This window comes from Carcharodon carcharias, chromosome 4, assembly GCF_017639515.1.
Source record: "Carcharodon carcharias isolate sCarCar2 chromosome 4, sCarCar2.pri, whole genome shotgun sequence".
Lineage (NCBI taxonomy): Eukaryota > Metazoa > Chordata > Chondrichthyes > Lamniformes > Lamnidae > Carcharodon > Carcharodon carcharias.
This window is the reverse complement of record NC_054470.1, coordinates 99953535-99975354: the sequence shown is the minus strand read 5'-3', so window position 1 is coordinate 99975354 and position 21820 is coordinate 99953535. Positions and strand designations below refer to the sequence as shown.

The 21820-nt window shown below is 42.1% G+C and overlaps 1 protein-coding gene across 15 annotated transcripts in view; it reads left to right on the top strand.

The window, feature by feature from the left end:
* LOC121277003 (tyrosine-protein kinase JAK2-like) overlaps positions 1-21820 on the top strand; it is a 263167-nt gene that overhangs the window by 97530 nt on the left and 143817 nt on the right. The window contains exon 1 of one of the 15 annotated variants that reach the window (XM_041185840.1): positions 3278-3418. The exons of 12 other annotated variants lie outside the window; for them this stretch is intronic. The gene's annotated coding sequence lies outside the window, so the exon portion shown is untranslated. Of the gene's footprint in view, positions 1-3277; positions 3419-16070; positions 16097-16815; positions 16987-21820 lie in introns of those variants that run through there. 2 more of the 15 variants (XM_041185841.1, XM_041185828.1) reach the window with 2 other exon arrangements.

Sequence of the window (21820 nt, the reverse complement as noted above, 5' to 3'; positions counted from 1 at the left end):
TATTGTTGAGGGTTTCGACAGCTGATGAGCTGAGGCAGGGACTGAGTCTGGTGACATCACAGAGATGATGGCCACAGATGACAATGACTATCGTAGTAACTGTTAGCTTTTCAAAGAATGAGAACTGTTTTATATATGAGTGTTACAATGTCCAGCTGACCAACAAATAATTTTTTTAAAACTCTGAGTCCATGAATGTTTTGTTAGTGGTAGATGGAGTTTCACAGGGATCTGGGAAAGTGTGTTGTCTGAGTTTTAACCCAATGATATTACAATTGAGTATATAGGCCACATGTAGAAAGGATCTGTTACTATTGAGGGGACAGATGGGCTGGAATCCTCCACACCTTGAAAATTTTTGACCGACCCTGCATGGTTCAGTCACACACTGGCCAGTTTAATTTTATGGAATCCAGCCAATTTTGCCTCTAATTTCGCCATTCCAATTAGGGAGATAGGTCAGGTTCTAGAGACGGGAGTTTGACTGATCACGGACCATTGCTAGAGTGGTTGGCAGCCTTCATTGTCCCACCAGTAGAGCATTGCTGAGGCCTGAGGAATTTCAAGGAGCCGCTGGCGCTGTGGTAAGCCTCTAACCTGGGAAGACCTAACCCGGGAAGACCGCATCCTTTCCATTCTTTTGCAGGTGCACATTTAAAAAATCCTCCAAATTGATTGCATCTCTGACCTGCTGCAGTGCAACTTCCTCCTCTAAGTTGCCAGGATGCTGACAGAGTGGGGTCATGGTGTGACGCTCAGAGGATGGTTTGTTGTGGTAAAATTAGCACTAATTGGTTCAGTAAATACCTTAATTGAATTCCTGATGCTGCTGGGTGGATTGCTATCACTGTTATGCACTCTGGGAACATATTGGGGAGGTGGCCCAATTCTTTGTTTAATGAATTTCCTGGTGCCCGCTACCACCACTACCACCCTCTACCCAGTCACCAATGCTGTCTCCACAGGGCTGGGAAAATTCTGCCCATATAGTACCGCCTTAATTTAAAAATGTTCCATTTGAGAGACTGTCATCATTTATTAGCATCATATTACGCATTTGCTTACCATTCAAAACGAAAACACAAAAGTTAAGAATAACCGTCAACACAAGTTTAAGTTTTGTCTCCGACTAATTCACAAAGATTATAAAGCATTATATTGTACTACAGACTTAACGTTACATTGCTGTATAATGGGTTTGCTGTTGTTTGTTGATACCAGAATATGATTCATTAACCACTCTTGCCAAGTGCTTCACCTAGCAGTTGTGATTCCACATTACTACTGTTAAAATTTGTCACTTGCCCCTCCTGGGAATTTTGCTGATTGCACCAAGTAGTCCGAAGGTTTATGAAAGGTGGCTGAAAAACCGAACAAAATCGTCCTTTGTGGCCTCGTGTCTTGCCCTTTTGAACCCATGGTCTTACATAATCTTAAATTCCTGACCTTTAAGGCCAAAATGTTGCTTTCTATCACTTAGTGAGCTGATGACATACCCAGATTGTGGTTGACTTGAGCTGGGTCTGTCCTTCAAGCCCTTCTGCGCTTACACGTTTAATTGTTCGTAAAGTTTATTTTGGCCTCAAAAAATCATGGTGCTGTAATGTTATTGCAGAGAAGAGGAATCATATTGATGTTTGCAGGACCCAGGGGCATTGTGCAGATAAAAATAGTGGCATGTGTTAATTGGTACAAACGTTAACCAAGTAAATCAACACAGAGCAACATTAGCTAGTTTGGTAGAAAAAACACTGTACATCCCTATGTTATTTTTCAGTTGCAATATGACAACATGAACTTTGCTTTCCTTGCCTTAAAGTTTTATCTTCGATTTGTCAATGTGGCACCTTGTGGGGAAACCACAGCAGCCTTTCCATTTCAGTTGGAGTTAAAATTGCAGTCTGGACCTGATCACCATATTGAAGGTAGATCTGCACATTTAGAAAAAAGGAACCCACTAGCTTTGAACAGGCTGCTTAGTTCCCTGTCCTGAAGTGTTGGTGAAGTTTGACAATGACAGGAACATCTCCTGCTGGATATTAGCCGCTTATCCACCCAGAGTTTACTTGGGCAGGTAGGGTTAAAATCCCATTCTATGATCCTTTCTCTTTCAGTTCAGTTCCCTCCTTACCATCTCCCTTGTCCCCTTTTTGATCTGGAACAAATGGATATGTTCTTTGTAAAAGCTTCAGTGCCTTATTGCCTTGTCTCAATCTTTCTGTTGCTCCGTCTTTTGAAACAACTGGGAAGGATGGAAACTTGTGATTTTTATCAAATCATTATGACCTCGGGACTTTCACTGTGCTAAATTGGCAATGGGTTACTTTTGGAGTCTAGTCACCAACAAACTTTGTTGAAAGAAAGAAAGAATTGCATAGCACCTTTCATGACCTTAGGACAGCCTGAAGTGCTTGACAACCAATGAAGTAGTCTTTAGGTGTAGTTTTAAGTGTTGTAATTTAAATACCACCCTTAACATAGGATAGCATTCCAAGATGCCTTAGAGAATTGTTACCAATGAAAATTGAACTAAATAAAGAGGGGGACATTAGGAAGGGTGACTACAAACTTAGCCAGAGAAGTAGGTTTTTAAGGAGGTTCTTGATAGTGAAAGGAGAGATGGAGAGGTTTAGTGGGGTTGGGAAATTCCAGAGGTAAGGGCCTAACAGGCTTTAGGCCAGTGTTATAGCAAAGGCAGTGGGGAATACGTGAGAGGCCAGAGTTGGCAGGACACAGAATTCCTGGCGTGTTCCAGAACTCGAGATTACAAAGGTAAGGAAGTGCAAGGGTGTGGAGGGATTTTGGCAGTTTTGGCACTCACTGTGTTATATAGGTGATCCAGGCAGCTGGTTACTTGAACAAGGGTTTTCATGGCTTAGAGACTGAGGGCCATGCATAGCTTCCATGTAGTGCCAAACCTTAATGGTCATTATCTGATTTCCCAAAAGCTCAAACACCTTTTAGAGCATGAAAGCAAGGAGTTTAGTTTTCTGTCTCATTAAAATACTGAATGCAGCGCAGTGCAGCACGTGCCTTGTAGCAAGTCCCATCATGTAGCTTGAATGACTTGGGAGGAGCTTTCATTCTTAAAGTTTCCTGCTAGAATGTTTATGAAGGGCGGTCTTCCTGTGAGTAGCGGAGATTAGTAGCACTCTAGTTTTGACTTGTCAGCGCAGCATTAAAAAAAAATTGTTGGTAACTTTTCCCCAAAGCACTGTTGGATAACAGTTGATTATCACTCTCCCTTTTTAAAACCACTAATTGTAAAATGGGTGTGCACTTCAGTGATCAACTGCAAATGTATTTGCTGGCAGCAGAAGATTTGTGAGCGACATATCAGCTTGTTTGTTTGTCAGAGGCAACAAACAGCATAATGCTTCATACCTTGGTCTTACAGAAATGAATAGGTTTCGAAAAGGTATGGATAAATGTTTGCTTCTACATTATCAGATCCCTCCCTGTTCAAACTCAGCCCTTTTGCCATTTCTCTGTTTCAAGAGTTTTTCGAGTTTGTGCTCAGTAGCTGTCGATCACCTTTTGAAGAGGAGGAGGATAAACGAGATCTTTGCTTCACCACAGAACATAGAAAAGTGGAGTAAAGGTTCACATGCAGCTGCTTTACTGAAATGAAGCGTTGTTTCACCATCACGCTGCAGTGACAAATAGGGAAGTTATACGTTTCCTGACTGACTGAATATGCTGAAATGATTTAAAAGAGCAGTAAGCCGTGAAGCATTCGACAGACGGTGCAGCTGCCCTGTTATGAATCTGTGCCATTTCAACAGAAAAGGTCTGGTGTCTAGAATTAGCTTTCAAACTGAGGTCTGTAGATCATCTAGCATTTTTGACGTACGAACAATTTATTTATGTTGTTGTATGCATTTTTTTTCTAAAAGAAAGTAAAGCTTTTCCTGCAGTGAGAGTAGAGTTTTCATTTGGGGCAAGTGATGTTTTTCTTTGAAGTCAGGGATTCTGGACCATATGCTGGTATATACAAGGGTCCCTTCCACCACAATCCCTGTCTCGTATAGAGAACCATAAGCTATATCTTCCTACTGTTGATTTTAGGTAGTTAAACACTTAGTTAATAAAAGCTGCCTAGCACCTTGGAAACTCTTTTATATATTACATAGTGACTTTTAAAAAACATAACATTTATGTTGTGCAATGTCACAAAAAATGTTGGTGTGAACTTGCAGCATCAATATGTTGCTGTGCCAATGTCGCATGTGGAATGTTTTTAAGTAGTCAATCGCAAATAAATGATCTATATAAATCCTGCCCGATTACTGATGGCACAAGAATTCTGCAGGTTAGGTGATAGACAAGCTACCTAGCAGCATCACAGGAGCCTATAGAGAAACAATGTTGTTCATAATTCTCTGGGGCAACATAGAGGTGGCAATGCAATAGAAGACAACTATTAAGGACCCTTCAGGCTGACAAAGCTGATACTGAGAGAGTTTTGGTTATTACCCATATTTTGAGTGTGGGATGAAATCGTTGCTTTAATCCTTGGTTTTTATTTCCCAGAACTGACTGGTGTAACAGGATTAAGAAAGTAAATAAAAGCAAAACACTGTGGATGCTGTAAATCTGAAATAAAACAGAAAATGCTGGAGAATCTCAGCAGGCCTGGCAGCATCTGTGGAGAGAGAAATAAAGTTAATGTTTCAAATCCAAATGACTCTTCAGAGCTAAAGAGTGGTAGAAATGTGATGGATTTTATACTGTGAAGTTGGGGGTGGGGTGAGGAGTGAAGCAGGTGGAGCACAATAGAAGGTCAGGGATAGGTGGGAGCTCAGGAGGGATTTGACAAATAGACACAAGACAAAGGGAGTGTTAATGGTAGTGTTAAAGACTAAGGAAGGTGCTAGTGGTGGCATAAAGGTAAGGTAGTAGAATGTGTCACTATCAGAACAAGGGTCAGCACTCTGTGAAAGCAAAACATAAGAACAAGTTGTAGATGACCCTGTGGGGGGAGGGGGTTGGGAACTTTTTTTAAAAAGATCAAAATGGAGGGCAGAGTTCATGGTCTGAAGTTGTTGAACTCAATGTTAAGTCCATAAGGCTGTAAAATGCCTAATCAGAAGATGAGGTGCTGTTCCCTCAGTTTGTGTTGGGCTTCACCGGAACATTGCAGCAAGCCAAGGATGGAAATCTGGGTTTGAGAGCAAGATGGTTAATTGAAATGGCAAGAGGCAGGAAGGCCGGGGTCATTCTTGTGGACTGAGCGCAGCTGTTCCACGAAGCGGTCACCAGGCCTGTGTTTAGTCTCCCCAGTGTAGAGGAGACTGCATTGTGAGCAGCAAATACAGTAGACCAAACTGAAGGAGGTGCAAGTGAAGCGCTGCTTCACCTGAAATGCGTGTTTGGGGCCTTGGACAGCGTGGAGGATTAAAAGAGTGCCTGACATATGCTTAAAATAATGCATGAATATTAATTTTGTAGTGTAACCTATTACTTGCATGACATGGTAAAAGTTTGTGATCACTTTCGCAAACAGCATAAGTAAACTTTTACCTCCTTGTGCACAAGAATTATTAATTTCATTTTTCAAAAGTAATTACTTTCTTCCAATAATAAATACAATCAGCATGTTCAACCTCTGATCAGATAAATTATTTGCTTTTGAATTTACCTGTCCTGTCCATGAAATGCTGATTTACCCATCAGCACTAAACCACTTACCTATTTGATCCCTTCAACAAATAAAAATAAAAGAAAAACTTGCATTTATACAGTGCTTTTCACATCCTCATGATTTCACAGCCAGTGAAGCACTTGTTGAATATAGTCAGTGCTGTGACGTAGGAAACATGGCCCAGAATATCCTTCACTCCAGGATTACCATCAAGCCAGGGGGATCAATCCTCGTTCAATGAGGAGCGCAGGAAAGCATGCCAGGAGCGGTGGGAGGTATCGTCAGCAGTGCTATCAAGTGGTACTCACATAGCAAGAACCTGTTGACCAATGCTTAGTTTGGGTTCTTCCAGGACCACTTGACTTTTGACATTACAACCTTGGCCCAAATTAGATAAAAGAGCTGAATTCATGGGGTGAGGTGTGTGTCTGCAGCGCTGCCATGATGTCAGTATGGCATCAAGGAGCCCTAGCTAAATTAAAAATGGAAATCAATGGGGAGAAACTTTCCACTGATTGGAGTCATGCCTAGAACAAAGGACGATTATTGTGGTTGTTGGAAGCCAATCATCTCAGCCCAGTGACGTGGTTTCAGGAGTTCCTCAGCATAGTGTCATCAGCCTAACATTCAGCAGTCATTTCACCAATGACCTTCCCTTCATCATAAGGTCAGCAGTGAGCATGTTCATTAATGATTGCACATTTGCAACTCCTCAGACACTGAAGCAGTCTGTGTCTATATGCAGCAAGACCTGGACTACATTCAGGCTTTGGCTGATAAGTGCCAAGTCACGTATGCATCACATAAGAGCAAGGCAATGACCATCTCCAACGAGAGACAATCTAACCATCTTTGATATTCAACAGCATTGCCATTGCTGAATCCTGGAGATTACCATTGACCAGAACCTGAACTGGAATAGCCAAATAAATACTGTGGCTACAAGGACAGGTCAGAGGCTGGGATTTTTGCAGCGAGTAACTCATCTCATGACTCCCCAAAGCCTGTCCACCATCTACAAGGAACAATTCAGGAATGCAATGGAATACTCTCCACTTGCCTGGATGAGCACAGCTCCAACAGCTCACGAAGCTCAACACCATCCAGGACAAAGCAATCTGCTTGATCTGCACCCTATCCACCACCTTAAGCATTGAATCCCTTCACCACTAATGCACAGTGGCACCCGTGTGTACCATCTACAAGTTTCACTGCAGCAACTCACCAATCCCCCTTCAATAGTACCTTCTCAAACCTGCAACCTCTGCCATCTAGAAGAACAGAGCAGCAGATGGTTGGGAGCACCACCACCTGCAGGTTCCCCTCAAAGCCACTCACAATCTCGACTTGGAACTCTTTCGCTGTTCCTTCAATGTCACTTGGTCAAGACCTTGGAACTCTCTTCCTAACAGCACTGTAGGCGTACCTACACCACATGGACTGCAGTGGTTCAAGAACATGGTACACTACCATTTACTCAAGGGATGGACAGCAAATAATGGCCTTGCCATTGACACTCTCTTATCCCAATAAAGGATTAAAAAAATGAAAAATACTGTGCATTCTGCAGTGTGTATGTGTGAACCTGAAGATGGTTTAACCACTACATAGCTAATTACAATTAACAGTTACCTAAGTATTTGACAGTTTTCTAGAATTTAAAGGACACTACAGGATATTGTGGTCTTGTCCTCAAATCTTTTGTCTGAAAGCTCTAGCTTTGTACTTTTAAAAGATATGTCTCAAAAGATTTTAAGCCCCTGACAAAGTGACTTCCTCCAATTGATGTTGCAAATGCTCTTTCATCATTCTACATTTAGTCTGATTAGGCTTTGGTGAAACTGTCATGACCACGCACACACAAACATTAGCACAACATTATAGATATCCAGTGGTGCACTGTCGTCTTTTCTTGTGTAGTTTAAAACCCATACCATCTGTCAGTCCAGCAGATGTTTCCCCTTCTAGGGCATTCTAGAATGAGAGGCTATCATTTTAGGCTAAGGGCTGGTAGATTTAAATCAGAGATGAGAAGGAATTAGTTTTTTCAAAGGGTGGTGAATCTGTGGAATTCACTACCTCACAGTGCAGTGGATGTCAAGACTAAATTTAAGGAGGTGATAGACAGATTTTTAATTAGTAATGGGTTGAAAGGTTATGGGGAAAGGATGGGAAATTAGATTTGAGGCCAAAATGAGATCAGCCATGATTGTAGTGAATGGCGGGGCAAGCTTAAGGGGCTGAATTGCCTATTCCTGCTCCTAGTTCTTATGTTCTTATCAGTTAACTTTCCACAGCTTAAGGTGTTTTGCTCCTGGAATGAAAATTCTCATTGCCAGAGTTTGGGGCAAGAGTTCAGCTCTCTAAAGGAGTAGCTTTGATTAATGTTAAACATTTTATTAATGTATTCAAACAATCCAAATTTTGTACTACTTCTTCAAGTTTCTCCTGCTTCAAGAGCGGGTGGGGTGTTATCCATATGGTGGATGTGGTGAAAGGTGTAGAAGAAGCAAAATGAAGCCAGGATGAAGAGGCGTTGAATGTAAAGTGAAGTGTATGGGATATGAAGTGAGGAAGAAGTGGTAGGAATTGTTGGTACTTACGCAAATGGTGGTATGTGAGGAAAGGCAGAGGTATGTGTGCTTGCAATGAGGAAGTGGTGTTTTTGTAATGTTGTGCCCAGGTCTTAGTGCAGTACAGGAGTGTGGTGATGACAACTGCTCTGTACATGAGGACTATTAGTGACTTGCAGAGGTCTTTGTTGTCAAATGCACCCTGCCGTAGTTTGTAGAAGGCTGAGCTGGCACAGCTAATCCAGTGTTGGATCTCCTCGTCAGTGGTAGCCTTTTGAGAAAGGTGGTTACCAAGGTATGGGAAGGGCACAACATATCCCAGAGTCTCCGACATAGAAAGAGGGTGGATTATTTGGCTGATCAGGCGTGGGTTGCTATGAGTTTCATTTTGGCAACATTCAAGGAATGCTGAGGTTCTTGTCTGCAAAATTGAAGAGGTTGAGCATGACTTGTAAATTTGGCGCAGAGTGGGCAACAGCATTGCAGTCATACACAAACTGTAGAACATGTATGTCGAGGTTGGTCAGTTTATTTTTGGAGTGGAGGCAACTGAGGCTAAAGAGTTTTCCATCTAGGCGATATTTAACACTGACACCGCAGTGCAGTTGATATTTGAGGTGAATAGCCACTGTCTGGTAGATTGTAAATAGTATGGGGGCTATCACCGAGCCTTGCATGCCACCTGCATGGATTTTGAAAGCGTCTGTTTTAGATCTTCCACTCGTGATGAAGTTTCTTGGGCATTCATATGTTTGGAGCACAATCCACAGAGCCTCGCGATTTACTGAGCCAAATGCTTTGGCCAGATTGATGAATGCAATTAAGAGTTCCGAGTATGGTTTTCAACATTTTTCTTGGATTTTGCCTGGCAACAAAGACCATGTTTGAGGTTCCCCTGGAAGATCTAAAGTCATACTGTGAGCCTGAGAGGAATTCCTCAGCCACAGGAAGTAGGCAATTCAGGAAGATGCATATCAGGATGTTCCCTGCTGTGGACAAGAGGGGAAAACCTCGTTAGTTTCCACAAGACGATTTAACTCCCTCCTTGAAGATAGTTAAAATTACTTCTTCCTGAAGTCGGGCAGGGGGTTGAGGGAAGTTTTTCTTCATGCATTCATCGTACAGATTTTGGAAGGAGTCTTGATGCGGGCGAAAGCCCATCAGCTTTGAAGACCTCAAATGGAATATCATCAGGGCTGCAGGCTCTGTTGTTTTTCATCTGTTTGATTACTTTTTGCAGCTCTTCCATTGATGGTGGTTCACCCATGGATTCTACCATGGGGTACTGGGGGATGGCCTGGAGAGTATCAGCTGCCAACTGTGGATCCCTGATTGAGAAGTTGTTGAAAATGTTCTTTCCAGTGTTGACAGATGGAATTGTCATCCTTAAGAAGAGAAACAGTATCGTGTGAAAGCAGGGGATTTTGTCCATTTGACCTTGGTCTATAGATGGTGACTTGAAAAAAAAAGCTTTGCGTATCATGATGATCAGCATATTGTTGGATCTCTTGCGATCTTTGTTCCCACCACATCCTTTATCTTCCAGATTTATCTTTGGGCATCAGCTTTGAGCTGTTGGAATTTTTTCCACCTTGAATTGCAACCTTGGGGTGTTCTGCCAGGGAAAGAAGGCTGTTCGTTTATGCTCTTGGAGGTCACATATTTCACCACCATTTATGTTGAACCAGTCCTGGTCACGACGATGCTCAAAGCCAATGATCTGGGCACAGGAGCCTAGTACTGCAGACTTTTTTTTGATCCCATAGTTTTGGAATTGAGTTGGATGTCTAAAGATTTTGCAGATTGGTTGTGGGCTGCACTTGGAATTCTCAATTTGGTCAGGTTGCTTTACGGCTGAGACATTGATAATCTCTCTTTTTGACTTTTGGGCCTTGCGGTATCTTCATCAGAGTCGAGGGTCAGGGCATAAGCACTGATGATGGTGACATATTAGTTACAGCTGAGCTGTAGGTGGAGTGTCATAAGTCTTTCATTTATACAACTGGTGAGTTCTGGCAGCGCATCCTAGATTCTATTCTGATGGCAAAACCAACTGCATGTACATGAGAATTGCCTTTCCCTTCCAGTAGAAGGTGTATCTCCCCAGTTTATTGCTTCAGCTGCCCCTCCCCAGGAAGGCTGGTCTCACTGAGGTCAGTGGTGTTGATTTGGAGTCTTGATGGCCACTTGTTATGATTGCAGTTCTTCTTCCCAGATGGTCACTCTTGAGATTATCCAGGAGTGTTTTAACATTCCAACTTACAAAATTTAAAATTTTCTTTCTTTGACCACAAAAGTGGTAACCCCGCAGGGGGTTGTTCCCTAACCAGGAGAATGTGAGACAGCCTATTTTTAGGGCACCCTTTCTTTCCCCCTCCCCATTCAGGGTGAGCAAAGAGTATCCTGAAGTGGACTGCTCAGTCATCGATGCTCCAACCCAAAAACACTTCTGTCCCAACACTGGTGTCCACTGACCTTTATGCATCTGTCGCCTGTTTGCAGATTCTTGACTAGGGACTCTCAGGTTTACAGCCCTATCCCTATCTAGTCACCAAAATGTGACCACTGCCCATCAAGATCTTGTGGACATTGGCAGACTCTAAGGTCATAAAATAAAGTCACATGCAGATTTCTAGCAGGGTCCATTTGCCAAGTCCTGTGGCGATGGAGAATTGTGGTGACAGGGACAGGGCTGTAAACCTGAGAGTCCCTAGTCAAGAATTTGCAAACAGGTGACAGATGCATAAAGGTCGGTGGACACCAGTGTTGGGACAGAGGTGTCTTTGGGTAGGAGCATCGATGACTGAGCAGTCCACTTCAGGATACTCTCTGTTCCCCCTGAATGGGGAGGGAGGAAGAAAAGGTGCAGTATACTTCAGTAACTGAATTTGATGTAATCAGGTGCAGGGTGAGACATAACTGTCTACTATCACCATTATTCTTTAACATCTATGTGCAAGCCATGATAAAAGAATTACAAGATGAAGTACAGAAAGGGGTCAAAATAGGAGGTCAATTGGTGAAGGCAGTGAGATTTTCCTGAGTGACCATCACAGCAGAAAATCTCCAGATACTAATGGATAAAATTAATGTTATGAAAGGTTACAGAATGAAAATTAATGTAAAAAAGAGGAAATTATTAAGATTGGAAGAAATAATGGTGGGAAAGCAGAGATCAAGATAAATGGCCAACAGCTGCCAAGTACCTGAGCAGCATCTTGTCAGACGGTAGTTATTGGCAAAAAGCAATCAGAGCTAGAAAAGCAATGACAAAGAATGCATTCTCCAAACATAGCCTAGGAATGCGTAGCCATCTTGAGAAAAGGAGTCTCAGGACTGTGATTTGGAGTGCCTTGCTGTACGTGGCAACCATGTGGTGATGTAAAGAGGGAAAACAAAAATCAGCTGCTAAATTAGATCCCCCAGCAACAGCAAAGTAACTAACTGGCCTTAATAATTGTTTTAACAATCTTTCCTGAGATTCGGAGACGGTTTCAAATGGCTCAGTAACCACTGTGGGCACCGAGAAACCCCAGTCAACATAGGAAAACTTGATTACTGCAGCACCATTTAAAAAATTTAAGGCAAGCCTTTCTTGAGCTAAAAACAACGATGGATTCAAAACTTATTTTGCCAAAGCGCATTGGACAGATGGAGGGGCCAGACCAGACCAGACACAGAACTGGATGCTATGGAGGAGGAGGTCTCTAAGAAACAGAATTGCATCAGGATTAAATAATAAATCAGAGGCTAAGCAAGTTAATAAATTAATATATTCAATTGGTGCAGTTGCTGATGATGTAATAGCCAGACAAGGCATTAATAAATCATCTGACAAATTTGAAGAGGCCATAAAATCCTTTGACAGTTACTTTAACCTACGGAGTAAAAGCATTTTGAAAAGAGCAATGTTTAATAGAAGGGCCCAAAAGACTGGAGAACCTCTGGACACCTTCATCAAAGATTTGTATCGGTTGGTTGAAGGTTGTGAATACGGTGATCTTAATTCTGAGCTGATACGAGACCGCATAGTAGTTGGGGTAACTAACGATACCCTTTCTGCTTCAATCCAAAGAAGATTTAACTTTGGAGAAGGCAATACAGATGGTCTGACAATCTGAGTCCTTCAGCAGTATGAAGCCATATTAAGAGGGGAAGATAAACCATGGTACAGTACACCCCCAGTGTTGGTATAGCTCATTAAACAATGAAATGTGAAAGACACTCCAGAACAAAGAAGACAGTTGGCAATTAAAACTCAAGATGGTGGCACCAAAAAGCCCCACAGTCATAAACAGCACCCTGTAAGCAAGGCAGAATGCTTCCACTGTAAAAGACTAGGACACTTTGGGAAAATGTGCAGATCAAAAACCTCTAAACATACATAAGATCAGCAGCAAATAGTTGCACAAAAAGCCAAAAATGAAATAGAAAAGTCACAACAGGACAAAGAACAATGCTTCCTGGGCGAGATTAAAGATCCCATATATACCTCCTGGAATGCTGACACGTGTGTCAATAGGCACTTTACTAATTTTAAATTAGCCACAGGAGCAAGTGTGGCAGTCCTGTTCGATTGAAAACCATGGCTAGCCAACCTTTAGCTGTGGATAACAGATGCACCATTATATAGCACCAGAAGGATGACTACTAGTTATAGGAACACTTACAGAACCGCTCAAATACGGGAACAAGCAGATACTGGGCATGCTTTGTGATTCGCAGTGAAGAATCTTCTCTCCTGAGCTAAGACGCCTGTATTTCCTTCAACCTCATCAAACAGTGAAAGATATCCAGGAACAGACAGTCGTTGAATATAACAAGTTGGGGACCCTTAAACTGTCCAACAGCGCTGATGACCTTGACTGGGACGTCAGTGCAGAATTTTTGACACACTTTCTTTACTGAGGCAGGTAATCCAGCTGCTTTCCAAACAGATGAAAGTAATCTTTTTCAGCCTGAAGAGGAAATGGATTAGCGGGCTCAACAAGTACCTGAGTGTGACCATGACTCTTCATCACTCGGCACTCATCAGAGAGGATCAGAATTGAAACCTAGGTGATAGGCAATGCTGGTACAATCCTGCATTCATCTGTCAATATTGACCCCTTAGTAAATGCATCCACCCTGATCCATCCACCAGAATTGGTGGCCCAGGGTGCAAATAAGCAAATGGTTTCAGAACTGGAAACAAAACCAAATCAGATGAGGTCCACCTCGTCTATGTTAGAGGATACTGACCTTCTTACCACATCAGGATAACTGCAATTGGAGAGGCAGCAAGATGTTAATTAAGCACCTTCCTCCCCTCAAGGAGACCACAATCCAGGATCCCCAAAACTTCAGGAACCAGGGGATACTTGGAGTCATTGCTCTAAAGACAAAGCATGGTGGACAAAATTGTTTAAAAAGAACCAGCGTCAATTTGATAAGCAAGGATAGGGATTAGAGTCTATGTAAAGAAAGGGATACATCCATGACGTCTGACCATGAAAGGGAAACTATTGGTGGGGAACACTACATCAACAAGAAGAGGAAGAAAAGGATTCAGTGTTTAACCTCAAACAACCAAAACACCAAATACTGCAGCTTCTAATGAAGAACAGCCAATTCAGAACATAGCAATCCAAGTTGAGACTACCAATCCTCCAGGCTTCAAAACAACATGGATCAGGGAGATAAAAGCAAAAATTCTGAAGAAGAGTCATACGGACTTGAAGCATTAACCCTCTCTTCCTCTCAACAGATGCTGTCAGACCTGTTGAGTTTTTCCAGCTATTGTTGTCTTTGTTACGGATCAGGGAGAGTTGTGAAACCTCCAGACCGCCTAAACCTGTGAAGGCAGAATGGCAGAGGGGTAGCATGTAAATATAAATGTAAATATTTTTGGATAAATACTTGAGGAGGTGCAGTATTAGGGTATTCGGGACTGAAGGAGTTAATGTGGGACTGGAAAACAGTACAGCCTACATGATGATGTAAAGGGAGTCATAAAGGGAGACTGGTAGTAGTCTGGTACTAGTCGAATGGAGAAAGCTCATGATTTGGACTGAAGGAGCCTACTGTCTTGTATATATGTGGTTATGTTCCACAATAAATAGTCACTGTTCAGAATCTATGCCTCTGAACCTCTTAGACAACCACAACAACATATGACAAAGGGTTGACAGGACTTGCACACAAATACAAGATTTTTTAATAGATTTATAAATATGTAACCATTCTAGTAGCGAAAGGCACTTTTCAGTGTATTACTATTCCAATGCAGCCCTGAAAGTCCCAGGTTCAAATTCTGTACTGCCAGCACCTATGGTACCAGACCTCAATAGGAACTAGTGAGGAAATGAGAAAAATGGAGAAACAAAATTATTTGAGTTGAAATGAAAACAGAAAATGCCAGAAAAACTCAGCAGGTCCCGCAGCATCTGAAGAAGAGTCATACAGACTCAAGATGTTAACTCCGTTTCTTTCTCCACAGATGCTCTCAGACCTGCGGAATTTTTCCAGCATTTTCTGTTTTTATTTCAGATTTCCAGCATCTGCAGTATTTTGCTTTCATCACATTTAAGAGTTGGCTAAATGGAGAACAAGTTGAAGTTTTGAAATTACGGTTTAAATACACACAAAACCAAAAAGCAAATAAGAACTGCAGTAATGTAGTAATTAATCTTACATGTGTACTTACCTTGTGCTGTTTTCACTGTTCTGCACATGCATTATCCCTTTAACATGGTGGCCACACTTCCCAAGAAAAGCCCGCCTGCAGCGCCTGATCATTGGCCAATTCTAACTTTCCTGGAAGTATTTCCCTTGGCCTTGAAGTTTTTCCCTTAAAGGTCTCCGGGATCTGCATTTTCTTTTCACTGCTCCTGACGCCGATTGGCCAGGTGGCAGGAGCAGTTGGCGCACAATACATTCACTGATGTTGTAGCTGCTGGATGGATCCAAAAGTCACAGGTTGGACGTGGACTGTAGGCTGTAGTTACCCACATCTGTTCTAAGGCATGCGAACGTGCTGATGGGAGTGATTGAAGGAAGATTATTGGAATGTAGACTACAAGGGAGAAGGAGAATTATGATTTTGGCCAATAGGAGGTTTCTGTGAGTAGCTGAAGAGGAAAATGCAAGGCCATGAGGAGTGGAGAAATGAGCTGACAACCTGCCTATTGGCCGATCGCCACTACTACGTAGGAATGGTTTGCAGCTAATGTTAGAGAGTGCTTTAGAAGAAGAAAGTTTACAGCTTAAGCCAGAGTAGAGCATTTCTTGGTATCTCCCATACCTGGTAATTATTAATAATAAAACCAGAAAATGCTGGAAAATGTTAGCAGGCTAGTAATCACTCATGGAGAGAGAATCGCAGTTAATGTTTCAGGTTGAGTAATTTTTCATTGAAATACCCTCTGACCTGAAATGTTAACGTATTTCTCTCTCCACAAATGTTGCCTTAAGCTTCCATCGTTTCCAATTTTATTTCAGATTAGGGGGACGGTGGCATAGTGGTAATACTAGACTAGTGATCCAGTGGCCCAGGCTCTGGGGACATGGGTTCAAATCCCCTACGGCAGCTGGTGGAATTTTAATTCAATTAATGGATCTGGAATATGATGCTTATCTCAGTTTCATGGTCATCATTACTATTATTGATTGTTGCAAAAAATCCCATTTGGTTCACTATCATCCTTTACAGAAGGAAATCTGCCAGCCTTGCCTGACCTACCAGTGACTCCAGATCCACAGGAATGTGATCAACTCTTAACTATCCTCTGAAATGGCCTAGCAAGCTAACAGAAATTAGGAATGGGCAACAAACACTGGCCTTGCCAATGACGCCCACATCTCATGAAAGAATAAAGAAAAACAATTTCCAGCATCTGGAGTAAGTAGTTCTGTTTGGATGAAGAAACTGTCTATCAACCCTGCGTTCCAAGGCCTCATTTAGTGGTTTATAATTGCTCCAATTATTTGACTTTGGAACCCACTGAGACGGCCATTTATTCCAGGTTAGATTCTAACTTGGGTTTAAAATTATAGCTGGTTTGTGAATTTTGTGCTCATCAGATGAGGGGTGTCAGTTTTGGTGGAGCTCTTTCTCACTTAAGGCAGTCAACATCAAACACTCCCAGATATAACAAATAGCTGCAGATCTATCTCCACGCTGGCCTGACTTTAAGAATAAGTTGGAAATATGATGCATTTTGTCAGATCGAGCATATCGATGCGCTTAAAATGCACACTAAGTTGTTGGGGGTGGAGAGAAAAAACTTGCATCTATATCGTGCCTTTCCCATCTTCAGGGTCCCCCAAAGCACTTCACAGCTAGTGAAGTACTTTTGAAGTGTAGTCACCATTTTAATGTAGGCACAAATTAAACTGGAAGTTTTCGATACTCGAAACAAAAGTAAGGTTAAATAAAGGTTAAAAACATGCTTGACAAATACATTGACCAGTTATCCTTTTGTGAGAGGACGGTTAAAGGAAGGGGAGGAGATCAGCTACTGCTGTTCCAGCTCTCTAATCTTTTCAAGACGAATGTTGTAGGCTGATATGAGGAGAGGGTTGGTTGTTTACCATGTTTTTAGCACGTGCTGTTTTTCTCCAGCATGACAGCCCTGACCACTGAACCAAACTCTCTATGTTTAAATATAACCATCGCCTGTACATCTCCAACTTTATAGTGGAACATTTACAATGCACTGTAAATGGGTGGAAAATCTAACCTGCAGATGGGTACTTGAATTGGAATGGAGCAACTTGATTTTGGCCAATGTGAGTGTTGCCCTTTGTGAGCAATTTTTAAAATTGTTCCTTTTTTTAAGCTTTGTATTTCTGACTTGAAACATATGGAGCATTGTTGTTTCCTGGAAAAGCTATGCTCAGTTTTTGCCAATTTTCTTTTTCATTCCTTATTCCTACATTAGACTTCTGACTGAAGCTTGCATCTCTCTTGTTTTTCATTGACTGGATAAGAACTTGAGGATGAAGGGTTTTTTAAATTAAAATGAACACATTTCCTTTTCATTTAACCAAATCTGACAGGGAGAAACAGAAACTTGAACTGCACTGTTCCATTAAACATTGAAACAAGCCAGTTGCTTTCCAATATATTAGCTAACTTTTCCTGATTAATATCCAACAGATCCGTTAGTAAGTTGTGATACTACCTGCCATGTCCAGTGAACCAGCTTCTAGGGCAGTATGGGTGGGAAAAGGGGGAAATTGCGCTATCATATTAACAGGTTTGCACTGGCTGCATTCTTTCTTCTTTTGTTTGGTAAGTTCTGGTGGCTTTACATGGAAGTTAAAGATGTAAACCTTAGTATCATTAAATAATATACAATATATTAATTGTTTACATATTGGGTGCCAAAAATGCAAAATTGAGATGGATAGGTTTATTAAAATTTTGAATGCTTAATTGCAGTGAGCATTCATGCCTAGCACTATGTAGCATGCCAAATGAAACACCGTGTTACATGTTTTGAGTTTAGGCTTGATCTTTCTTTACTCCTCTGCGTTTTCTCTCCATAACATTCATTCGTCTCCCCACTGCATTGAGGAGGCAAGAATATAGAAAGTACACTTTTTAAAAATGTTTATATATTGGATGTCTTGGGTGTAACCTGCATTTCCTGGAAAGGGCACACTTATTTCCTGTCACACTGTAGACATCACACTCTAACACAGCACTGAGTCAGTCAGTGATACCACTGGTGACCTGTGTTGCATGATGTTCTATATGCCCACATGTCATTGTAATGTAAAGGTGCTCGGCAGAACAAGAGTTATTGCGGGACTGGAGAATAGCACCGCCCACGATATGATGTGTAGAGTCACATGGCATTAGACTCAGAGAGAACTCTGGAAACAGCCTGCATGAAGCAACAGCACCATGTATGACAATAAGCTAGGATCTGTAAACAGTTAAAGACTACCAATAAAGGGTTCACGTTTAAACATACAAGTCTCAAGATCTCATCATTGAGGCATTTGAAGTGCCCATATGACAACATGGTTGGCAGTGGTGGGAGATCAATGCTATCAGCATAATACAACACAGTTGTCAGCAGTGGTCGCTTCTACAAGACATCAGAGGTAGTAGAATAATCCGACATGGCGATCCATGGTAATATGAAACATGGTAGCTAAATGCATCGACCCAGAACAGCATCCTAGGGTATGAAAAACGAAAACCAACTGAATCCGAGGGAAAACGTAGAAGAAAGCTCAAGGACAAACTTAAAGAAGCTTCACTACAGACTTGAAAGTGAGGAACCCACCAGACTGAGTGGAAGTCCATTGCAGAAAATTGTAAGAGCCTGAGTGACACAGTTCATGAGATTGTGAGCAAAAATACAAAAGAAGTAGCTGTACTTGCATTTTAGAACAGGTGGCAGGCTGAAGGGCTCAGCATCCATTGGGCAGATGAAAGAAGAATTGCCAATAAAAATAATTTTTTTTTTAAACTGTAAAAATTGGCTGGCAGTGTTGAAAGTTTAAGCAGAGCCCGCAGAGTTTTAAAAAAAAAGAGACCTGTAGATTTCGAAAATAAAGTGCTGTCTCTTTAAGTTTTATAAAAAAAAGGACCCCTTTTCAAAAAAGCCATTTGGGAGTTAAAAGAAATAATCGCCCGGAAAAGGAATGCTCCTACCTTTGGAAGTTTAAAACAGTTTTTTTGAAAAAGAAGGCCTACGATTGCTGAGGAGCCCACCCAAATCAGAAAAATCACGGGAAATATGCACAGAGAAACTGACAACTGCAGAAACAACCCGAGAGGTAAGATGCAGTTTCTGCATGGAGAGCGCTTAAAGTGGTACTGGCCATATGTCAGCAGCTACAAAAGGTAAAAACAGCCCTGGACGGAAAATTAGAAGAGCCAGATGCATTTGTGCTACAGAAAGAGCTAAACCAGACCCAAGAGTGGGAGTCTTGGAGAAAGCAATTTTTAGTTTGCTGAAGAACTACAAGATTAAATAAGGAGTCAAAAGAAGTACAACTTGGTAAGTTTTTATTCACTTTTGGTTCACTTGCTGGTGAATTATTCCACAGCCAACATATAGGTCCATATTTCACAACATTTGGCGAGATATTAAAAGGCTTTGATAGCTGTTTTAAACAACCAATAGCAACAAAAGGACCCCAGATGGAGGGAAACAGAAAACCCTAGAAAGGGGGACCAAAAGATTCCAGAGCGATGGAGACAGATGGCAGTGCAGAGTGAACAGATGGATATGAATGAAGGAAAGCTACTTGAGGTAACTCAAAAGGAGCAAAACATGCAAGAGGCAAATTAAACTGTTCTATGGGAAAATGTTCACATCAGAGCTGACCTGGAAGATTTAGAGTGCAAAAATCAAGCTGAGTATATACCTTTAAAAACACATAATAAACTGAAGTCTCTAATGAACCTAGCTGTTCGAGATCTGAACAAACAAATTTCAAAGACGACACAAAGTTATCAGGAGGAAATAATGACCGTTAATTCCACAGTTGGAAAACCAATACTGGAGTAGAAGGGAGCTGTTGTGGTGGGACGGGCTTCACTTGAACCATGCTGGGACCAGTGCCCTGGTGAATTGCATAACTAGGGCTGCAGAGAGGGCTTTAAACTAAAAAGTGTGTGGATGGGGGGGGATTCTGGAGAGGTGATATGTAGGTTTACAAAGCAAAAGGATATGGCAGCCTTGCAGCACAGCTATTTAGGTAATGATGCCCAGAGTATGACAGGAAGGGACAGAGTGTACAAACATACAAAAAAAAACAGCAATTAGGGTCAAAGGGGAAAAATGGTTAAAAAGGCAAAATTAACAGCTCTTTACTTAGATGCACGTAGTATTCGGAACAAAATAAATGAATTAACAGCATAAATAGAGGTTAATGGGTATGATCTTAAAGCCATTACAGAGACATGGTTACAAGGAGTTCAAAGCTGGGAACTAAATATTCAGCGGTATGTGACTTTTTGAAAGGACAAGCAGGAAGGAGTGGGTGGTGGGATGGCTTTGTTGAGGAAGTCATGGAATAAGCACAATAGCAAGAAATTATCTTGGATCAGAAGATGTAGAATCCATATGGGTGGACGTAAGAAATAACAAGGGGAAGAAGACATTGTTAGGAGTAGTCTATAGGCCCCTGGCAGTAGCTGCACTGTAGGACAGGGAATAAATCAGGAGATAATGAGGGCATGTAAAAAGAGCTGTTTTTGTGAATGACACACAAATAGGAGGAAAGGTAAGTGGTGAGGATGATCCAAACAACCTGCAAAGGGGTATTGACAGGTTAAAGTGAGTGGGCATATAATATGGGAAAATGTGAGGTTATGCACTTTGGCAGGAAGAATAGAGGAGCTGAATATTATTTAAATGGATAAAGACTGCAGAAATCTGCAGCACAGAGGGATTTGATGTCCTTGTGCATGAATCACAAAAGGCTAGCATACAATGTCAGGAGAAGGAAGGGGAATAGACAGAAAGAGCAGAGCACCCCTGTGGCTGTTCCCATCAACAATAGGTATACAATTTTGGATACTGTTGGTGGGGACGACCTACCAGGGACAAGTTGTAGTGGTCGCGTCTCTGGCACTGTGGCTGGACCCTCAGCTCAGATAGGAGGGAGGGAAAAGAGGAGAGCAGTAGTGATAGGGGATTCAATAGTTAGGGGGACAGATAGGAGGTTCTGTGGGAGAGATCGAGAATCCCGGATGGTCTATTGCCTCCCTGGTGCCAGGGTCCGTGATATCTCGGATCGAGTTCTCAGTATTCTCAGGATGGAGGGTGAGCAGATGTCGTGGTCCATGTAGGGACCAATGACATGGATAGCAAAGGGAGTTAGGTGCATCGTTGAAGGACAGGACCTCCAGTGTTACGATCTCAGGAGTGCTACCCGTACCACGTGCTAGTGAGGCTAGAAATAGGAGGATAATGCAGCTAAATATGTGGCTAAGGAGATGGTGCAGGAGGGAGGGCTTCATGTTTCTGGACAATTGGGCTCTGTTCCAGGGAAGCTGGGACCTGTTCCGATGGGACGGTTTGCACCTGAACTGGAGGGGGACTAACATCCTTGCGTGTAGGTTTACTAGTGCTGCTCAGGGGCGTTTAAACTAGATTTGTAGGGGGAGGGGAACCAGAGTGTTAGAGCAGATAGTGAGGTGGAGGAGGATAAAGGTCAAGAGAGGAATGCATGTAAAGACAGAAATCAAGGCTCTGTACGTGATAGAAATATTCTCAGGTGCATCTATTTCAATGCAAGGAGTATTGTCAGAAAACTGGATGAGCTTAGGGCATGGATTGGCACGTGGGATTACGACATTATTGCTATTAGTAAGACTTGGTTGTAGGAGGGGCAGGACTGGCAGCTCAATGTTCTGGGGTTCCGTTGTTTCAGACGTAATAGAGGGAGTGGGAAGAAAGGGGGAGGAGTGGCATTACTAGTCAGGGAAAATATCACAGTTGTGCATAAGCAGGACAGCCCGGAGGGCTCGTCTACACAGCCCATATGGGTGGAGCTGAAGGATGGGAAAGATGTGACCACACTAATATATTATTATAGACTGTCCAATAGTCAGAGAGAATTGGAGGAGCGAATCTGTAGAGAGATAGCAGAA